Source organism: Nannospalax galili, unplaced genomic scaffold (assembly GCF_000622305.1).
Source record: "Nannospalax galili isolate Female #2095 unplaced genomic scaffold, S.galili_v1.0 scaffold553, whole genome shotgun sequence".
Taxonomy (NCBI): domain Eukaryota; kingdom Metazoa; phylum Chordata; class Mammalia; order Rodentia; family Spalacidae; genus Nannospalax; species Nannospalax galili.
This window is the reverse complement of record NW_008336313.1, coordinates 4,139,721-4,150,707: the sequence shown is the minus strand read 5'-3', so window position 1 is coordinate 4,150,707 and position 10,987 is coordinate 4,139,721.

Here is a 10,987-nt window from a genome sequence, read left to right as displayed (position 1 = left end):
GTAAGCCTCGGAGCCCCAGAAAGAGGCTGGTGGGTGTTGCAGGACCAGGGAAGTAGAGGGAGGTGAGGGCGGGGCCAGGTCCAGAAGCAGTGCTCCTGGTGCCCAAGAAAGGCACTAAGTTGGTCTGGTTGAAAAGGATCAGGAAGCAGTATTGGTTCCCCAGGTGTCTGGGGCCCCAAGGCTAGGAATGGGCAGGGCCCAAACTAGTAGGGGACAGCAGGGGAAATGGAAGGGTGAATGTGGCTGGGGGAGTCACGGAGCGGAGGGCTGTGCTATAGACTTACCCCAAGAGGCCTGAGGATAGGAGTGCAGGCTAGGAGAGTTGGCCGGTGATGCAGGTCCAGGTAAGCAGAGAGAGGTGAAGGCGGGGCCAGGTCCAGAAGCGGTGCTCCTGGTGTCTAAGAAAGGCACTAAGTTGGTCTCGTTGAAAAGGATCAGGAAGCCATATTGGTTCCCCAGGTGTCTGGGGCCCCAAGACTAGGAATGGCGCAGGGCCCAAACTAGTAGGGGACAGCGCGGGAGATGGAAGGGTGAATGTGGCTGGGGGAGTCACAGCAGGGAGGGCTGCGTTATAGATTTACCCCAAGAGGCCTGAGGATCCACAATAGCCTTTTTAAAAAATTAGGACTATGGGGTGGAGAGATGGCTCAGCAGTTAAGAGCACTGATTGTTCTTGCAGAAGACCCGGGTTCAATTCCCAGCACCCACATGGCAGCTACGAACTGTCCTTAACTCCAGTTCCAGGGAAATCCAAAGCCCTCTTCTGACCTCCATGGCATTGCATGACATGGGTAGACTCACATACACACAGGCAATACACTTATACATATAAAATAATAAAATATTTTTTTATAAATTAGCACTAAATCTAACAAAGTGGTAAAACCATCTATAAAGAAAACCTTAAGACACTGAAGAAATTATAGAGACACTAGAAAATGGAAAGACCTCCCATGTTCGTGGATGATTGAAATAATATTGTGAAAATAGCTACGTTACCAAGAGCAAACCACATATTGGATGCAGTCCCCATTAAAATGCCAAAGGTATTCTTCACGAAACTACAAAAAACAATCCAAAAACTCATGTGGAAACACAAAAGACCCTCAATAGCTAAAGTAGTCTTTATCAGAAAGGGAAATGCTGAAGGTATAGACATACCTAATCTCAAACTGTGTTACAGAGCCACAGAAACAAGTAAGTCTGGTACTGGTACAGAAAAGGACATGTACACCAATGGAATAGAATAGAAAACCCAGAAATCAACCCACGCAATTTCAGTCACCTAGTTTTTTGACAGCTTTGTCAAAAGCATACAGTGGAGAGGAGACAGCCTCTTTAACAAATTTTGTTGGGAAAACAGGTTTCCACGTGTAGAAGAATGAAACTAAATCCATAGCTCCCACCCTGCACAAAAATCAACACAAAATGAATCAAAGACCTTACTGGAATATCTGAAACTTTGAAACTGCTAGAGGAAAACAGGTAAAACACTTCAAGATCCAGGCAAAGGTAGAGATGTTCTGAAAATGACCCCCAAAAGCACAGGAAGTAATCCCAAGAATTTGCAGATGAGAGTTTATGGAATTCAATGTTTTCACAGCAAAGAAATCATCAGAATGAACAGACAGCCTACAGGATGAGAAAAAATATCTTTGCCAGCTACACATAAGACAAAGAAAGAATATTGCAGATACATAAAAAACAGGAAAAATTAAACACAAAACCATCCAATCAATAGATACGCTAAAGCAGGTGGGGCATGGTGATGTGAACCTTTAATCCAAGCATTTGGGAGGCAGAGGCAGGTAGATCTCTGTGAGTCCCAGGCCAGCCAGGGCTACATAGTGAGACCCTGCCCCACAGTAAATATAAATAAATAATAAATAAAGTTAATGAAACTGAATAGATAACTGTCCACAGAAGATAGAAATGACCAATAAATACTTGAAAAAGTGCTCAACATCCTTAGCCATCAGGTAAACACAAACTAAAATTGATTTGAGAGTCTCTCTAACGCAGTCAGGATGGCTATTATTAAGAAAACAAATGGCCCACCAGAACTAGATGGTAAGACCTTCTGGTGAAGATACCACAACTTTGCCTGCAGGACATAAAGAAATCAAGTTAGAGCTGAGCTTCCTTCTGCTGGCTAGTTTCATAGTTCTAGAAGGTGCTATGCAGGCTGATGAGAGAGAAAAGTCATCAACGTCTTATCCAGCTGTGAGCCTTGCCAGCTACAGTATCAGTTTTCCATCAAGGTATGCCCAGAAGGTATTGTAATAATAGCGTGACATGATGGAGGTAACCAACCGCTTTCTGATTTGACTTGAGGCCTCATAGGAGGGAATTCATGTCTACTACTGTAATCCTGGTCAAAAGCCCATGCCTTGGGAGGCCATAGGCCCTAAGGGGGAAACCTACTACAGTTATTTTGTCAAGCTGCCCTCTTAATATTTATGTTCATATTATAGTTTAGGGGTTAGTTCATTAAACATAATATTCTCCAGTTCCATCCATCTTCTTGCAAATGACATAATTTCATTCTTTACAGCTTTACAGCTGAATAATACTCCATTGTGTGTATATACTACATTTTCTCTGTCCATTCATCTATTAATGGGCACCTAAACTGATTACATAGCTTGGTTATTATGCTGCAATAAATTATGGTATTGCAGATATCTCTAGTGGATGTGGACTTTGATTCTTTTTTCATAATTTTTTTAATGTGCATGAGTGTATTGCCTGCATGTATGTGAGTACACTCATGTGCAATGCTGCGGAGATCAGAAGAGGTCTTCAGATTCCCCTGGAACTGGAGTTAAGGATGGTTCACAACTGCCATGTGGGTGCTGGGAATTGAACCTGGGTCCTCTGCAAGAGCAGTCAGTGCTCTTAACCGCTGAATCATCTCTCCAGCCCTGGACTTTGATTCTTTTAGGTATCTAACCAGGATAAAACTGGATCATCTCAAAGTTCTATTTTTTGTTTGTTGTAGGATTTTTTGACTGTTTTGTTTTTGCAGGAAAGCTAACACCTCAAACATAGCAGGCAAGCACTGTACCACTGAGCTATATACACAGCTCCTTTATTACTCTATCTATCTATCTATCTATCTATCTATCTATCTATCTATCTATCTATCTATCTATGTGTGTTGTATACATGCACATGTGGGTGTGGGTGCTGTTCATGTGTGTGAGGAGGCTGGACATTGACTTCAGGTATCTTCCTCTAACATCCTCTATCTTATTGTTCTGTGACAGGGTCACTCACTGAATCTGGAGCTCCACAGTTTGACTGACTGACTGACTGACCCTCAAGGTCCACTTGTCCTTCCCTCCGAACACTATGATTATAGGTACATACTACCGCACCTAGCTTTTATGTGGGTGTATTAGTCAAGGTTCTCTAAAGAAACAGAACCGGTAGAATGAATATAGTCCAACAATGGCTGCACCACACTGGAGAGGCAGTTCACGAGGCTGGATGTCTCAGTAGTCCCAATCTAGTGCTGAAGTTCTGATGAATTCCAAAAGATTGGCTAGTGTTCAGTCTACAGCAGCAAGATGAACTCGCCAGTGAGAGAGAAGGCAAGCAGCAAAAAGCAAGCGCTCTCCTCTGCCATGGCCTTTTTCTGCCATCAGAAGGTAACACCCACATTTAGGGTGTGTCCTCCAGCTTTGGATGAGCCAATCAAGAAGATCTCTCTTATTTCAGTTACTCCCAGAGCCAGTCAAGTTGACACCTAGGATAAGCCATCACAGTGGGTGCTGGGGATCCAAACTCAGGTCTTCATTTGTGTGCAAGACTTTATCCACTGAACTATTTCCATAGTCCACCTTTTATAGTTTTTTATTTTATTTTTTATTGATTTTTTGACATGCTCATAGACTATAGTTTGATGGTGTTTAGATCCCTCCCATCAATACCTCCCCCACTGCACCTGCCCAGTTTAATGTATTCTCATATATTTAATATGACCTATAGAGTCTGCTTTGTGTCCCCAAATGTCCTTCAATGTGGGTCAATTCACTGGGCCCACAAACAGTCCCATCCCTGTAAGACACTGTCTCTTCCCCTCCCAGCAGCCATCAATTGCCAAAGGTTGGGTTTCCTAAGGTTGGGTTTCGATTTCTTACCTACTTCCTCATGTCTGTGCTGGGATTTTGTCTGGTCTGAGCTTGCATAGAATTTGCTGTTGCCATTGCTGTGAGTTGTTGTAACTCATCAGCTCTCTGGAAGACTCTGTTTTCTTGTGGTCATCCAACCCCTCTGGCTCTTAAAATCTTTCTGCCTCCTCTTGATGAATGAATAATGAAAATGTGGTATATTTACACAATGGAGTTCTACTCAGCAGTAAAAAAAAAAAAAAAAAAATGAGATCATGAAATTTTCAGGTAAATGGATGGAACTAGAAACCATGATACTAAGTGAAGTAACACAGACCCAGAAACACAAGTGGCATGCTTTATATTTTGAGACAGGACCTCACTAAGCTGCCCAGGCTGCCTTGACTTTGTAATTCTCTGCTAAGACTCCTGAATAGCTAGGCCTGCACCACCTGCCCAAAAATTTGGTTTTAGCAACAGGGTCTCCTTGTGTAGCTCACACTGGTACTAAACTCCTGGTTCTCCTGCCTCAGTCCCTCAAATGCTGGAATTACAGGCCTGCACCACACCCTACCACATATTTTATTATTTATTTATTTAATTTCTTATTTATTTATAGACAGTCTCATTATGTAGCCCAGACTGGCCTTAAAATCATGATTCTCAGGACTGGAGAGATAGCTGAACAGTTAAAAGCCCAGACTGCTCTTGCAGAGGACCTGGGTTCAATTCCCAGCACCACAGGGTGGCTAACAACCATCCCTAAATCCAGTTCCAGGGGATCCAATGTCATCTGACCTCTGCAGGCATTGCACAATGTGGGTGCACTTACACACATGCAGGCAATACACTCATACACATAAAAAAATTAAATATTTTTAAAAATCATGATTCTCTGTCCCAGCCTCGAGATGGAGTTTCAGGTATGTGCCACTACATTTGGTTCTACTTTGAATTTTCTGAGGACCTTCCCTACTGATTTCCATACTGGCTGTACTCATTTACATCTCTACCAAGTTGATAAGGTTCCCTGTCCTCTTCCCCACCCCTCTTCCTCATGATGGCCATTCTGACCAGGATGAATGGAATCTCAAGGTAATTTTTGATTTGCATTTTCCTGATGGCACAGAATGCTGAGCAGTTCTTCATCTATTTGTTAATTATGGAGAAGAGTCTGTTCAGTTCATTTGCCTACTTAATGAACCATTTGTCCCTATGAAATTTAAATTGGAATTATTTACATATTCAGGATCTCCCTGTCAGATGAATCACTGGCAAAGAATAGGTTACTGTAGGTTATCTTTTGGCCAGGCATTTGTTTGTTTGTTTGTTTGTTTGTTTGTTTTTGAGACAGGGCTCACATAGCCCAGGCTGGCCTCAAAATCTGTATGTAGCCATAAACTCCTGGTCCTCCTTTCTCCACCTCCTGAGTGCTGGGATTACAGTTGTGGGTCAGTTTTTTGGTGCTGGGATTTAAACCCAGGGCTTTGTGCCTAATACACAAGCACTTTACCAAACTAAGTTACATCCCAGCTCCTGGCCCAGTGTTTTAACCTGCAAAATGGTAACAGGACAATGCTTTCTTCATAGAATTGCCAAGCAGGAGCTAGGTGTAGCAGTATACTCCTGTAATCCCAGCACTCAGGAAGCTAAACCAGGAAGATTTTGAGTTCCAGGTCAGCCTTGACGACACAGTGAGGCTGTTTCAAAAGGAGTTGGGGAAGGAAGAGGAGGAAGAGGAAGAAAAAATGGAGGAAAACATAGCTAATTTTAGGCTGGTGTGATGGCACACACCTGTCCTCTCAGCACTTGGGAGGTGGAAGCAGGTGGAGCAGGAGTTTAAGATCATCCTCAGCTATAGTGATGGAAGATGGCATCTACAAGGGCCATCAGCAGCTTTCAAAATCTCCAGTGATGTTTGGCTCCAATGTGGAGTCCGTCCCTTCCTTCCTTCCTTCCTTCCTTCCTTCCTTCCTTCCTTCCTTCCTTCCTTCCTTCCTTCCTTCCTTCCTCCCTCCCTCCCTCCTTCCTTCCTTCCACAGAATTCACTCAAAAAGCTTTAGGCATGTAAGCCAACACAGAGATGTTTGCCAAAACCAATGGGTCCAACCCCAACATCACACAGAGTACAGGAGCAGACAGACGGTGGGATGAGCATGAACAGGCTGAGAAGCACTGGTCAGAGCAGGCAGGATAGGAAAGTGCCTGTAAAGATACCACCCGGGAAGGCTGAGGGACTGGGCTGGAGAAAACCATGTTTCTCTTGATCACAAGTAGGTGAATGAGTCATTGAATTGAAAGGCTGGTTTCATTATTTTTTTCTTCTGTGTCCTGGCACAACCCACATCAATAGGTGGAAGTTACCTACTCATTTCAGCTCAACACAAAGAATTTGCCAATAATGCAGCCATTCAATGACAATGCAGCTGTCTATCAGCAGAGAGGGCTGACTAGATGAAAGAGGACCAAGGCGCAGATTCCATCATTAAGGAAGTAGCTGGACTAAAAGCTGTGAAGCCTCTTACAACTTTGAAATTCTATTTCAAGAGAGATCCATGGGCCAAGCTGATGGTGCATACCTATAATCCCCAAATTTAAGACACTGAGAATCACAAGTTTAAGACCAACGTGGGATACAGAAAGGGAGAGAGAGAGAACAGCACATGGGCCTCCAGTGGAAGCAGTCTTGTATTAGAAAGTGTGCTGGATAGCTTTAGTCGTCAACTTGACACATCTGGGTAGAGGGAATCTCAACTGAGGAATTTCCTTCTTTGGACTGACCTGTGACCATGTCTGTGGGACATTTTCTTGATTGTTGAGAGATGTGGGAAGGCCCAGCCCACTGTAGGTAGTGCTGCCTTTGGGCAGGTGGTCTTACATTATGTAAGAAAGCAGGCTGAGGACAAGCCAGCTGAGCAAACCATGGTCTGCGCTCTAGGTTCCCGCCCTGAATTCCTGCCTCACCTTACCTCAGTGATGAACTGTGACCTGGGAGATGTAAAATAAAACAAACTCTTTCCTCCCCAAGTTGGTTTTGGTCAGTGTTTTTCTCACAGCAGTAGAAAGAGACGCAGAAGTTGGTATCAGGATTGTAGGGTATTGCTGTGACAGACCTGACCTTGTTGTTTTGGGAGGGTTGTGTAAGTGTTTGGAACCTTGGACTGCAAAAGCCATTGAGTGCTCAGAATTCAGTGAGCTCTTGCTGTGAAGCTTGAAACAGTTATGCTGAAAGAGTTGTAGGTGATGGAGGCCTGGCTTGTGAAGCTTCAAAGGAAGCCAAGACTCTATCTGGGCTGTTTGTGTTGAATTAAGAATTTTTTGGAAGTGTAACTTTTTGTGCTTTACTGGGACCACTGATGCTGGTTAGCTGGGGCTAAAAATCAGCTATGAATAACAAGAGACCAGCATCATTGAGGTGAAATCTTCTGGGAAGTATTTCCTCAGGGTCAGCACACAGAATCTGTGGTCCAGAGGAGGCCTGGGGTTCTATCTCAAGCTGGAAGCAGGACTTGGTAATGTGAAAGAGTCACCTACATGGTACTGGTTTTGAAGGCATCGGTCATGAAGATCTGAGGTTTGGCATTGTGAGTGCCCTTGTAGGAAGGCCCAGTCCACTGTGGGTGGTACCCCTGGACTGGTGGTCTTGTGTTGTACAAGAAAGCATACTGAGGGACTGGAGAGATGCCTCAGCAGTTAAGAGCTCTGACTGTTCTTGCAGAGGACCCAGGTTCGGTTCCCAGCACCCATATGGTGGCTAACAACCATCTACAACTCCAGTTCCAGGGGATCTGACACCCTCTTCTGACCTCTGCAGGCACTGCATGACACAGGTGCACTTACATACATGCAGGCAATACACTCATACACATAAAATGAAAATAACAAATAAAATTTTTTTTAAAAAACAAAGCAGGTTGAGCACAGGTCAACATAGCAAGCCAGTAAGCACCATACCTCCATGGTCTGTGTGCCAGGTTCCTGAGTTCCTACCTTGGCTTCCCTCAGTGATGAACTGTGACCTAGGAGATGTAAGATAAAATAAACCCTTTCCTTCCCAAGCTGGTTTTGGTCAGTGTTTTTCTCACAGCAATAGAAAGTAACTAGAACAGAAAGCCATCTTTGTGGGTTAGCTCTGGGTAGCAGAAGAACATGGTGATATTGTATTTCTATGGCACAGACACTATTGTAGACGAGAGGATGAAAATATGTATTCTAGACAGCATTGCTCACCTGCTCTAAGGAGTGTACCTGAAGTATCAAATTAACCTCTTTTTGCATTAATTCTTTTTATTCCATAATACAGTGGGATCAGGAAACTATTCTTACCACTAACATGTAAAACTGATTTTGAAGTTAAAAATAACTACTTCCACATTTGAGCATATTATTTAATTCCACAAACCTCAGTTTATTTGTAAGTGAGTTTGATATATATTTATTTAGAAGTGGTATGTGTCAGGCTGGTGAAATGGCTCAGCAAGTAACAGCATTGGCTGCTTTTGCAGAAGACCTGGGTTTGTACAGCATCCACATGGTGGCTTACAACCATCCATAACTCCAGTTTCAGGAAATAGGATGCCCTCTTTTGGCTTCTGTGGGCATTGCACGCATGGGTGCACTTACATACATGCAGGTAAAACACTCATACACATAAAGAATTTCTATTATTTTCATGTTTTTATGTATATGAGTGTATTGTCTGCACCTATGTCATGCAATGCTTGTAGAGGTCAGAAGGGGGTGTTGGATTCCCTTGGAACTAGAGTTACAGTTATTAGTTGCCATGTGGGTGCTAGGAATCAAACCTGGGTCCCCTTCAAGAGCTGCCTGTGCTCTTAACTGCTGAGCCATCTCTCTAGCCCTGTTAAAAAATTTTTTAAGAGGTATTGGCCTATATGAATGATTAATTCAGCAAATATTTGAGCACCTATTATAAAACCAGGCCCTGGGCTACTGAGATGGCTCAGTTGATAAACAAGCTTGCTACCAAGCCTAAAGACCTAAGTTTGATCTCCAGGATCCACATGGTAGAAGGAGAACTGACTTTTGCAAGTTGCCCTCTGACCTTCAATACATGTGGTGGCATGTGTGCCCTGGAATGAGTGCAAGCCCCAACAATCAATCAATCAATCAATCAATCAACAACAAAAAAATGTAAAAAACTTCTTTAAAACCCAGGTCTGATCCTACTTGCAAGGGCTATATATTATAAAGCTAAAATTATAGAGCCACCTTTCTAGGGGGAAAGGAAGCAGCCAGAATGCTAAGTAAATAAAGATTATGCATATGAACAGACTACATAAAAGTGAGAAAAATAAAGCAAGGCAAGTTTCCCACAGGATTAAGTAAGATAACGCAGGTATAATTTAACATGGGCTGATTCAGCAGCAAGACCCCCGTCTGTGCTGGAATTGCCACAGCGCCTTCTGAGCTTGCTGTTGTAGGGTGGAGAGATGCAGTGGATTTGAAAATTCAGAGCCCCCAGGCCTGAACTGAGTTAGATCAGGTTAGTGAGAGAGTTTTTCTAAGCCACGGTTTCCCACTTATTTGACCAGGGGTTTTGTGACATCTGCTAATACATCTATTTATAGCCGGGTTCTGTGGCATATGTTTGTAGTCCCAGCTTCTCAGGAAGCTGAGGCCACAGGACATCTTGAGCCCAGCAACTCAGGGCCAGCCTGGCAACACAGCAAGACCTTAGGAATGGAGCTCAGTGATACAGTATTGCTGAGTCCTGGATACAATCCTTAGTTCTGAGTTTTACACACACACACACACACACACACACACACAGAGAGAGAGAGAGAGATATAGATGAATATGGATTAAATGCAAAACATTAAGCACCCAGCACAAACACAGATGGACACACAGGCAGAAAGATATAGATAACTGTGAAGCACCAGGCACACATTATTACTCTTACCCAAACACACTCATCTGAAGTTGATTCTGGAAATATTTTTGCATATTTTCAACATGCTCGGGATGAAAAATAAGGCAGTATTTTCTCAGGAGGGCACATTCCACAGTCATGTGCTACTAGAGTTGGACTAAGGTCATTTTTTATGAGCAAACCAGGGAAACATAAGGAAGCATTCAGCTAACTAAATGTTCAACCCAGTGTTCAGTCTTGCTAACTCCTTGGCTGCCGCCTTCCCAGTTCCAAGAGATGTAAACAAAGACACACGGGTTGGCAGATCTGAGGATTTTTGTCGGAAAGTGGTGGGAGAGTGTTTCGACAGTGGCTTGTCCTACAGTGCCTGTGGGTGAAGCAGATTCCACAAGCCTTCCATCAGCCAGGCTGTCCTGTATACCTGCACATAGGCAGTATTTCCCCTTTGCTGCTTGCCATTCTGAGTCCTGAAACCTGGGAATTTTAATGTGTCCCCTGCTGGACTCATTCCCAGTTTCAGTTATTCAAGCAATGCCAGAGGGGAAAGCAGACATTTACCTCACCACGCCCTCTCTTGCAAGTTCCAGGTACTTGGAGACCTTGGGGTAGTCACTGATGTCAGTGCCTTATCTAGTAGCTATCCCCATGATGAAGGAAGTTATATCTAAAACTAGAGGCCCCCAGCACTGGGGAGGCTGAGACAGGGAGATCCCTGGCCAGCCAGCCTAGTCTACTTGACAAGTTCTCCATGGTAGTGAGTCACAGACCTTGTCTAAAAAAAAGGGAGCAGGTGGACTGATGAGATGACTCAGCAGGTAAAGGTACTTGCTACCAAGACTGACCACCTGAGCTCCATCCCCTGGACCCAGGTGGTGGAAGAAGAAAAGCTCCAGCAAGTTGTTCTCCAATCTCCACACACACACACACACACACACACACACACACACACACACACACACACACACAAGTAGCTGGT